Source organism: Rhopalosiphum maidis, chromosome 2 (genome assembly GCF_003676215.2).
Source record: "Rhopalosiphum maidis isolate BTI-1 chromosome 2, ASM367621v3, whole genome shotgun sequence".
Lineage (NCBI taxonomy): Eukaryota > Metazoa > Arthropoda > Insecta > Hemiptera > Aphididae > Rhopalosiphum > Rhopalosiphum maidis.
The window spans coordinates 78,458,620-78,470,939 of NC_040878.1; the positions used below are offsets into that span (position 1 = coordinate 78,458,620).

The 12,320-nt window shown below is 24.0% G+C and overlaps 1 protein-coding gene across 3 annotated transcripts in view; it reads left to right on the forward strand.

Moving 5' to 3' along the window:
* The first annotated feature begins 4,357 nt into the window (after nt 1-4,357).
* LOC113551476 (calcium release-activated calcium channel protein 1-like) overlaps nt 4,358-12,320 on the forward strand; it is a 60,689-nt gene continuing 52,726 nt past the window's right edge. For all 3 annotated transcript variants that reach the window (XM_026953735.1, XM_026953734.1, XM_026953737.1), the window contains exon 1: nt 4,358-4,626. The gene's annotated coding sequence lies outside the window, so the exon portion shown is untranslated. The remainder of the gene's footprint in view (nt 4,627-12,320) is intronic.

A 12,320-nucleotide genomic window follows, 5' to 3' on the forward strand; every position in this document is an offset into this window, starting at 1 on the left:
TACTTAAAATGCTCATTTAATTCAATTAACAGCATTCAATTAATAGTTAAAACATTAATATTAATTGAAAATAACATTTTACACCTAAAATAATATAGTAATAAAAGGTTTTAAAATGAAAATATTTTAATTTTTATATACAAATATAGTAATTTTACTCTTTAATAATAAAAATATACATGTTATACCTATGTTGTAATTATCTTATAAGATGAAACTACGTAACATACTTAAATATCTATAATAAATACTTAGTGACTTGTGTAATTAGGTACTCCTAGGTCATAACTCGTATAATACGTATAACATAGCCTATAGCTATTTTAAATTTGGTTTTCATTATTATTACATAATTAATTGCTACATCAAAATAAATTAATGTAAGTATTGTATTGTTAAATTTTACAATTTAAAATTTAATTGTGTAAGAACCATTATAATTTTTATTGAGATACTGTATTAGTATTTTTAATCTATAGTTTATTATACTACTAATCAATTATACGTTTGTATTATAAATATTAAATACTTAAACATGGTGTACAAGTCTTAGCAATATGTATTAAATTGTAAAAAAATATACAAAATGTAAAAAATGTAACGTTCCTATAGTAGGTAACATTATATTGAAAATAAGAAACTTCTAGTTTTATTTATAGATATATTATATTTCATAATACAATCCACATAATATTATAATATTATATTATTATCACCTATTTAGAATTATAAAACTTTATTCATGTACATGACTGTGTAAATAATTATTATATGCTATTGATGTTTTTTTAAGAATTTCATTATAAAATAAAAAAAGGTGAGCAAGTAGATATCGCTTTGCTGTATAGTAGAGATGGAGAGTAAGTCACTATAACGGATGTGTTAAACTTGAATGCTGCAATGACAGCTGTCATTGATAGGTATCATTGTATACGAAAAACGATTCTGAGCGGAGAGGATTCGTCAGTCTAGAATAATTAATAAGATAAATTATATATTATTACCTAGCTATATTTAAATTGTAATATATCGTTATTTTACTAGATTTCGTAAAAAATTAAAATGTTTTCTATATTGACGGTGAATTTTTTTTTTACAGTTATTTGGAGGAAAACTTATTGAAAACCGTGTTTTAGGTTCTTTAACCTTTGATATAAATTACAAAAATGTTATGAATTTTTAACTTCAAAATTCCTTGCAAATTTTTGCGATTTTGACATATTTTGTTAACATTTGAACTTTAAAATTTAAATGCTGATAAACAAAAATTGTGATTAAACGATTTTTAAAATTTTTTTTTTTACTACGATAAGTACAACTTATAATAAACCTTGTATTGAATTTTAAAGATTTTTTGGAAAGTCAAATTTTTTGTTAACGACATTTCAAGAAAAAAAATTTAGAAAAATCGAAAATTTCAATGGTCTATAAATAGTTTAAAAAAATTCTAAATATTTTTTAGTACATTTTGTATTTTTTACATTAAATACTATTCACTGTTTATTATTTAATCGTATAAGTCTTAACGTTCGCCTGGTTATTAATTAATTATAAGTGTTAAAGACGTATTATATATATATATATATATATATATATATATATATATATATATATATATATATATATATATATATACTGCAGTAGCCTGTAGACATATAAAGGTGATAAATAATACGATTTTGAAGTAGTTATTGTGTATATTATATATTATAGTATGATACGTAATGCTATACAGCCTGATTCACCAATTATGTTAATATACTACTAATTAATATTAATATACAATACAGTGATCGTGACAAAACTTAAATTGTTGACTATCATACGTCGGCGTATATATGTATTACTATAAAGATGATGTTTGAAATATAAATTTATATTAATTGGTATTATAAGAACAAGAATAGTATTTTGTTTTTACTTCTCAAATCTGCACATAATTATTGTAATTTTTTTTCTCTACGAACTAACCATCATTATAATTAAAAACGAATTTTAACATTTTTAACACTTTGGACTATGTAATCCTAATGTATAATGTAAAGGTACAAATCATGCATATATGCACATACATTTTACAATTTATAAGTATAAAAATGGATGTTTTTTTGTTTGTTTTCTATGGATTCAAAAAAATTGATTTTTTTTTTTAATAAAAGTATCATATCAATAGATATCTTAAGACTCAAAGAATGTTTATAGTTTATTTTTTTAACCTCTATTGGCTAGCTGACAAATTAATTGAGTTTTGTGTCGAAAATCGAATATGTTTTTGTTCATTCAAATGGTTGTCATTGGTTACAGATTGTATTATCATAATAATTATAGTAGAAAATAGAAATGTATATAGTATATAACCAGGGTTAGGTAGTATCTTCAATACAATAGTTATGTCTTGTATATTGTATCTCGATACTTCAAAGCCAAGATCTATAGTATCGCGATACTTACTGATTTTTGAGCATCTTACCCATCCCTGTGTAAAATATAGGTACAGTATAAATTAAATTCAACCTGGTTATTATTATTATTATTATTATTATATATTAGGTATTTTATAATAATCTACCGTGGTTATAATATATATGATTAAATTTTTATAACATAATAAAATTATTGTTATTAATATAATTCAATACTAAGTAAATATTATTTTTAGAAAACTTGTGGCTAATTTTATTTAAATGTATTAAGTTTCGAGTATCTAAATATTTGAAATGTAAGTATCGAGTATCTAGTATCTCGATATTGATTTTTGAGTATATTACCCATGATTCTTGTGTATAATATGTATTTTTTAAATTCATTAAAAATAAAAAAAATTTATAAAATCAAAATACTTATGAACACAATTACAATGATTATACTTTTATTATTTGCTTTCTTAATTCTGGACATATTTTGTATAAACATAACTACATAAGGATGAATACAAAAATTAATAAATAATTTTAACAATGATATTCGATATTAAATTAATGTATTGGCTTGTATAATCATTCATTGAATCTGTCTCTAGTATTTTGTGTTTATAAAAAAATATATATAGAATTAAGAAGTGGAATATTATAAAATTAAACATTGTACTTAATTGAGTTTGTATTACCTATATATTATATTAATAGAAACAAAATGGAAAACGATAGAAAGATAAATTAATTTTAACGCTGGTGAAATAGGATAAATATAATACAGTTAGTATGTACACACTCGTCACACTCACACATATATATAAATCATGTATTATGTACTACAATATCTCATATACTATAGTTTATACGTATATAATGTATACCTTATTCGTGTGTTGTACCAAATAATTTGTATGCAAAAGGTACAATTTGAATTTTTTATTTAAGGGTGGCCAATCAAATGTACGCCGAATCGTGGTGGCTTTGCTCTCCTCTTGGCTTACCTTTATCAATTCTTTTTTAAATCTTACCTACTAGACATTATATTATATTTTATTGATACATTATTATTACTCAAGTCTGGTTCAGCTGAAAGGTATAGGTATAGGGATTGTTACAATACACACCCAACCACGCAACAAAATAAATAAAAATAGCAAATTTTTAAACAAAATACGACCAAATTTATACATTTTTATGTATATTTATTTTTATTTTTAAATAAAATAAAACCTACCTGTTTTTTTTTTTTTGGAAATTTATTTAAAATACTTTTTATACAAATAATATTAGAGATATTCTTTTCTGAATACTTTAGAGATAGATTTTGTTTTAATGCATAATATGCATGAAAAATATTTAATTGTCCTCATTATAAAGTATTTACGAAAATTTAGTAAAAATAAAAATAAACGCCAATGAATGATGGTTCTACGAAATAAAATAGAATTATAATAATCAATTTTGAGGACATATACCTTTAAATAACCAATAGTCGATATTTAACCAATACATTTATCTTTTGGGAGTGGCGGAGGGGGCTAAAGACTTCATCCCTCGTAACTTTGAGAAAATGCTCATATGAAAAGAATTAAAATAGTTTCGACCAACTACAGCAACGCGTTTTACGGTACGAAGACACCTATAATAATAATAATAATAATAATAATAATAGGTATATAGGTATATACATCATAATCATAATATTTTATAATTATGTTCTTATTATTTTATTACTATTATACGACTGCACATACATATTACCTTATTACCTTCTTGCAAAGCGTGAATGCGATGGTCGTGTCTTCGTCGCGGCGTGATACAGACACATGGTATTAATGTATATATATTTAAATAACATAAACATAGAGTAATATGGGTACCTACATTTTTAGCCAGGTGCGCTCCCACAACGACAACCGGTCCAGTGTTGGCCAAGGCGCCAGTCAGTGAACAGCGCTGCGAATCTCGTGATTTTCGCGCGGCAAAACGTATACGTATAATATACGCGGTATATATGATGTTGCATTTGTGTGCGTGCAGTGCGAGTGCAGCGATCGAGCGTTTAAATTGTTCAGAAATATTTTTATCATATCCACTGTTATATAGAGGTAGGTAGGTGCCCGGTATTCCGATACCGTAAATATAATTACGCACGTATCATCGTTCCTACGACAAACAAATATAAAAATAAAAGTATATCTACAATAAAAATGTAAGTACAAACCTATGATGTGTTATGTATTTTGTGCAAATATATTATATATTTCACCCAGTGGAATATTTAAGGAAAGGGCATAGGCGTGCGCGGAAATTGCGTGCAGAGTATATAGTCATATATTTATTTACGTTTATGGATATATGATTATTATTATGATATACGTACAAACTTTATTCCAAAAACGTTTTTCCTTCTTTACAGGGATGTACAGGATATTTGAATATCAGTATCGCAATACTAGATACTTATATTTTAAATAATTAGATACTCGTAAATACGTTAAAATAAAATAAGTTGTGGGTTTTTTTAAAAACTTATTTATGAATACATACCTACATAGGTACAGTTAATAATTTAATAACAATAAACAATGATTTATAAATAACATAATATAGGTTTATAGGTACTAGGTATTGAATTGTTTTAACCACAACAATTATTGAGGTATGTTATTAATAATAGTCAGGCCAATCTGGGCCGTAGGTACGTCAATATTTGTATAGTCACCTATCTAATATACCTAGTACCTACATTAAATTTCCGTTCGACGTGCGTATGTCAGTTTATGACACGACTCGAAAAGCACAGCGATTGACGATTATTCGCCGAGTAAATACTGATCGTGTAGGTCGGCTTAACATATCAATAATGTGACTATTAACAATAATAATGATAAAAATGTGTACACCTAAACTATAAATATTCTATTCCTCTCAATAAAAATTGCTCATCTTTTTAAAACAAATGAATAATTCCAAATATTTTATAAATGTATTGAATATTTTTCATTGGCATTTTTTTTATGAAATACTTGGTAGGTATATAGACTAAAAATTTATCACAATAAATTATACTCGTTACTTCCTATGTGTATTGAGAGATAACATTTTATCTAAGATATTTGTACCGAAGATATTGTCAAACTTTTTGTTATTAAAAAATTAGCTTGAGCAATCCCTACTTGGTTCTTTCTTAAAAATTAATATAAATACACATAAATAATAATAAATTATTATTATATACTCGATGATACTGTACTGCGTTACCAATTTATTAGTATTAAATTTAACAATGCCAATAGAATTACTCGCTATTTTAAACTTTGTTGAACATAATGTAAACTACAAATATTTTTAACACATTTATTTGGGTGTTTTTTACTAAATATAAAATACAGATTTAAAATTAAATACATTTATAATAACTATTTTATTTTATATAAACAATAGCAACCCTATATGAACGAAAAAATATTTGTTTTTTATAAGTTACCAAACCCCTGTGTGAGTACTTATTTAAACTGCAAAATTTAATAAATTGGCTTTGATGTGCTTATCTTCGGATTGTCTTTGTATCAAATTTTAAAATCATGAGTGAAATAGACTTGGTTGTGGATCACTTACACACACATAAACAATGCTTTTTATTCATATGTTATTTACATAATATGTTAACTTAAATCTCAGGATATATATTTTTTCCAATCATAATATTAAATTGTTTATCGTCTATAATATTAAAATGTGTGTTTTAAAAAAAAAAAAAATAGCAGGGTGGTCAATTACCTATACTCTGTTACTCCGTGCGCATATCTATTAGAAATGGTCTTCGATTCGCTGTATTGCTATTTGTTATTATCGAAGGATTAATAATTAACTAATTGAATAATTATAATGATTAACTTTTGCATATTTATTATTTTACCACTACAAATGATTGAACATGAGTATTATTTCTAAATGATAGTAATTCATTAACAATTAAAATGTATTCAATATCTTCTGTGGTAATATCTTCCAGACAAATTAACTCTAACAATCCATTCGTATTAAATAAAAAATATAAATGTATAAATAAAACAATAAAACAAATAAAAATTAATCGTTTTTAAAATGTTTTCTTTACACGATTAAGTCATTAAAAATAACATTTAAAAAAATATATACATTACCACTTTTTATCATTATCCGTCCTTATCATTTTTAATTTTATAAATGAAATTTATTTTAAATGTATTATCGAAAAGCAGAATATTTTTGGAGTACTTCGATACCCCCCATGTACCTATACGATAACGTGTGTGTTCGATTTCTGTTCACGATAAAAGAATTGTTATGTATATTATATGTGGCTCACGGAGCTTTTACGCGAGCTCGCCGCAAGAGCTTTTATAAAGATTAAAATATTTACCACTCATTCATGTGCTCCCCCTTCAATTGTAGAGGAACCCCGTGGCCATCGTAATGGTAGCTGTCTCGAAACATCGCGAATCTGATTGCGTTGGTCTACTCTCCACTGTAGAGAATGGATAAAACGTAAAAACCCCAGTTCTTGTCTGACAATAATAAATAATAACGCATCACTTTCAAATACATTATATCATAATAGTACCGTTAAACAATTATATAGTGACTCGCTATGATATATTATGCTGTTTGAAAATCTTTAGTACTTACATATACTTATAGCGAATTGCTGTAGGTGCTATGTGTTGAATCGAACGGAATGCATCTATATAAATAGTATTATAGTTACACATTTACGCATGTATTCGAATTTCAGAAACTCTCTTTATTTGTTATAATTTTCGCATATATCAGTGAGATTCTTTTAAACCTGTACTATCTCGAAAAACATTAAATTTGTTCAAAATATCTTTATATATCATTTGAAATCATAACTATAATAACGACATAAATTATTAATATTTTTTTATCGTTATTATTCTTTTAAATAAATTTATACATTTTTAATTTTATATAACAAAGTAAAATATATTTCTGTGATTTTTTTTTTTATATATAAAAATCAAATTTCTGACAAGTAGGTAGTTTAGGTAGTTAATTAATTACAATTTATAGGTATGTATTCATTTAGTATTTACATGATCGGAAGTAAAGTCGCACATAAAATAACCCGCTAAACATTGATTCACTACTCCGACAATTTAAATTTTAAATACTTATATAGTTGTATACTATAGTCTATAATAATTATTACACTTTTACATTTTTTTTTCACCAAAGACAAATCACCTATGAAAACAACATTATCTATATAGGCGATACAACGTGGTATCTATCCTTTTGCATTGCTATCCTTTAAATAAACCACGAAATATACATTTCTCGTGTTTATAAATAAATTATGCAATGATATAATACGAGGTATTCGCTTAAAACATGCAAATTAAAAATAGAACATTTGTAGACAATATTAATCATTACTTTTATAAAAGGAAGCTGCAAAAAAACATACTGATATGCATATTAATTCTATCACTAGTTACAATTAATTAAAAATTCGTTTGATATTAAATTTTTGTACATAAAGTTATTAGAAAAATATTCCGTTTTGGATTATTAAATTTAAAAAAGCAGGGAAGTCGTTTGTTGTATAATAGGTGTCGAGTGTATCTCGTCACAGAGATGGTAACCATACTGAATTTGTTTATTTTGAATTCAATGATAAATGATATTGCAGGAATAGGAATATACGATGAAAAACGATTTTAAGCGGAGACGGTCTGTCAGTTTATATGTGTACACTGTACAATTATTATTCGCGATTTTGTCAACATTTAAAATTTAAATGCTCGTATGACAAATTAATGTAGATTTATACATGACTTTCTTTTTAATTTTAATAAGAACAAGTTTCAAGGAATTATGATTAATTTTCAAGCCTGAAGTATTATTGTTAAAATTTATATGAATTTTAAACTATAATATGTATATATTGTGAGTATTGTGATGCTCTATTTTCGATATTTTTTTAATTGTTATAAAAAACAAATGTAAAAGGAACCTTGTATTAAATTATTATACCTACATTTGATATATAAAAAAATCTTATTAATATAAATCTAAAAAAATAACCAAATTAAGTCAAAAATCTTAAATGTCTTTAAATAGGTGCTTAAAAGTAACAAGATTTTATGTGTTAGAAAATATGTGTATTAATACGAGTACTTGGGAAAATTTCAAGTGTAAATAATAAATATGTTTATTTATTTTGATTTAATAACAAAAAACCAAATTGATTTTGCTTTTTGTTAATTCCTGCGAATTTTAGATTCTTATAGTAGAGCGATAAATGTATTGATTTTGCATGTGTATTTTTACACAAACTTAGTTTTTAACAAAATTAATTTTGTTTTTTGGTGTAACTTAATAATGAATAATCTTAGATATTTAGAATTTTCACTAAATGTTTATATTATAATTTTCTATAAGTAACATAACTTTCAAATTATTTTGAATTTTTTGGGATTGTTTATGAAATTTGACGTTTTTTATAAATATCAATAAAAATGTATTTATTGCGTAAAAATATTTAAAAATTTAATTCAAGATTTTTCATAAATTGTTCTTTTACCAATTAAAATATATCAATAATTTATAGCCATAATATTCTTTTATAAACTTTAAATTTGGATTTCAACAAATCTCATAAAATCTGAAATTTTATAATTATTTTGTAGATAGAATTTTTAAAAAAAAATTCTCTTGATATTTTGAAAATTTAATTCATGGTTTATATAAGTTTTTTAATTCTATATTAAAAAATGATGTTTACTGAAAACTTTAATTTTTTTAAGAATGTTTGATATTTAAAATTTTACGACATTGCATATTTACTTGTAAATTATAACTTACTATTTTTTTTAAATTATTTTTGATACTCTGTTGTAATTGAAAAACTTATACTTGAAATTTTTACTAAACGTCTATATGATCATTTTCATACATGATAAAATTCTCAAAGTATTTTGAGTTATTCATAGACTTTTTTAAATGCAATGTTATTTTTTCATCATTAAAAGGTCACTAATACACAACTATGATAGCTCGACAGTCAACAGTTACGAAATAAAAAATATGTAATAAAGTAAAAAGTATAATACAATTAGCAATACATTATTTATATAATAAAGCCGACTTCCAAAATGCAATATTTCCGATAAAAACTAATTCATCCTACTGTATTATTTATAGTCATCATAGTGAGTCACTCAATGGATACAGTAGAGTTCCAGAGTGGTCCTCACTTGGCCATCTTTTTTAAATTTTTTTATGTCTCCCTCAAAGTTCAATTTAGATGAAATTTGCTACTAGAAACTACACTCAACATTGAATGATTTTTTAAAATGTATAGTATTTTTGGACACACTATATATTATTGCATATGTAATATCAATACATTCATCACTCTATTAAATATTTACTATATATCTGTACACTGTAATTCTAAAATCTAAAAAATCGTAAACTTAAAATTTTTTTTTTAAATAGTGTCATATTAAACACATTTTTTAAAATTAAAATAGATTAAAAAGTATTAAATTCTTAAACTGAGCTATTATATTCTATATAGTTTATAACAAAAGTTAAGTATAAGTTTGATAGTTGAGAATTGTTGATATTATGAGTTTGAACTGAATTGCAAACATGATACATTTATTTATACTATTAAAATAGATACATATTAATAACTATATTTTTGACATTGACATCTATCAATAAACTCAAACCAAAAAAACGCATCCTTCAATGTATTTTTAGGAGAAATTATTTCATATTCGCATGTGTTGAGTGTTGAATGCATCACCATCACATTTTCTAGGAAAATAATATAGGTATATATTATTTTGATTACTGTAATATATCAATAAGTTACAATATTGTGGTTCATGGAACTACGAAAGCATCATAATATAGAATTTCGCAAACTATGTATTACTAATATATTGCAAGTATAATAGTACAAACACTACTAACTATAAACTATAAATTATATTGATTATACTACCATAGTTATCGCATATTCACATGTTTATAATAATATTATATGACTAAGGCTATATGAATATACAATTAGCACCGGACGCGTAAGAGTGAATGTACTTTCAAATTTGAAACAACGATTTCTTTGTAAATTTTGTTAATTTTTTTTTTAGAAAATACTATTTTGGACAGTAAAATCAATATAAACATTTTTAATATTTCTATTATTTTTTAAATTGCATAGTGATTAATAGTTTTAAAATGCATTTGAAATAGATAAATTTTGTGACGCATTATTTTTAATTATTGATGAAGGGTAATAAACAAACGTATATTCTGATATCTATATTTTTAAGTGGTTTGTAATTTAAAGATATGTAAGTAAAATAATAGAAGTTTAGATTTAAATTTGGGGCTGCTTGTAGAACATAACTTAAGATACGATTTAGATACTTCTATGAGTATTATTATTAAAGTTGTCTGTATGAAATAAATACAAATTAAATCAAATTGTTGATCGTGAAGTGTAATTATTATTGAATTCGGACTGAACAATTACTCGGATCAAATATCGCCGGGGGATAGTTGATTTTTTTTTTACTGATACTACGTTCAACCGTTCAAGGTTCATTAAAAAGAAACAAAAACGATTTCGTCATATTATTATACTATAAACATTTTCGAAATAAACAAATAAACGTCTAAAAGCTATTATAAAAATAACTATTTATACGGGTTTGTTTAAAAATTAATTTAAAAATCATGAATATTTAGGAAAGGGTTTAATTATAGGTAAGGAATTTACAAAACGATTTATTCAGTGAAATTGAATCGGTTGGTTATCACAACGTTAGCATTAGGTATAATATTATTTACGATAATAACATTGAAAATAATGTATATTTATATATATATATATATACAGAGTGTTCACTAAGCATTCTCGCATCTCACCACTATTTTTTCCATTAATAAATAAATAAATAAATTTCAATTTTTGGAATTTATAAATATATTCCATTATCATTTTTTGTTTTTTTAAATTAAAACTCATATTTTTACAGCAAATTATTTATACAATAGTAGACGATTTTTTGAAAATAGCAGTGTATTTAATTCAAAATTCAAACGAATAGTTTCACAGTTATTAAAGTATTTATACTAAGGATAATAATTCTTAAAAGTGGTTTAAGAAAAATACAAATTAGATATAATGTTATTTTACTTGGAATAACAGCCTTTAAAAATAATTTGATATATAAGTATAAAACATAAATATTATTTGATCTAGTATTTATTATATTTGGTTTATTAAAAAAAAAAGATGAACATAAATAAATTAAAATGTTTAAATTATTATAGTGTCATTATCTTCTAAGCCCATTATTATGTACCTATTATTCATAGTGCACAAATTTAAATATCCCAGAAACTGCTCATTTAAATTTTGATTTTAATAGATCAAATTAAAAAAAAAAAATTTTACTAAACAATTTACTGTAAAAAAGTAAAACTTCTTATTTCCACTGGAAACTCTTTTATTAGTACAAATCTTAAAAACTTGAAGTATAGTTTTCATTTATATTCAAACATTTTAAGAATCAGTTTTTGAATAATTGCATTATTGAAGAAAATAAAGAAGGTAAATTATCCTGTATTATCTTGTCCACCACGAGACTATTTGTCGTCATTTAATTTTCGATATGCGCGTTGTAAATTCCTTTTTTTCTTAGTACAGATAAAATATGATTTCGAGAACACACGCAAAAATATCATTTCTTTATAGGCACACTCGTGCTAAAGTATTAAAAAATAAAATAAACGTATTGTATAATGAATGCCAATCATTTTAACTGGTGCTGCAGATGTTTCGCGAGTCTACGAATAATATATCTATAATAT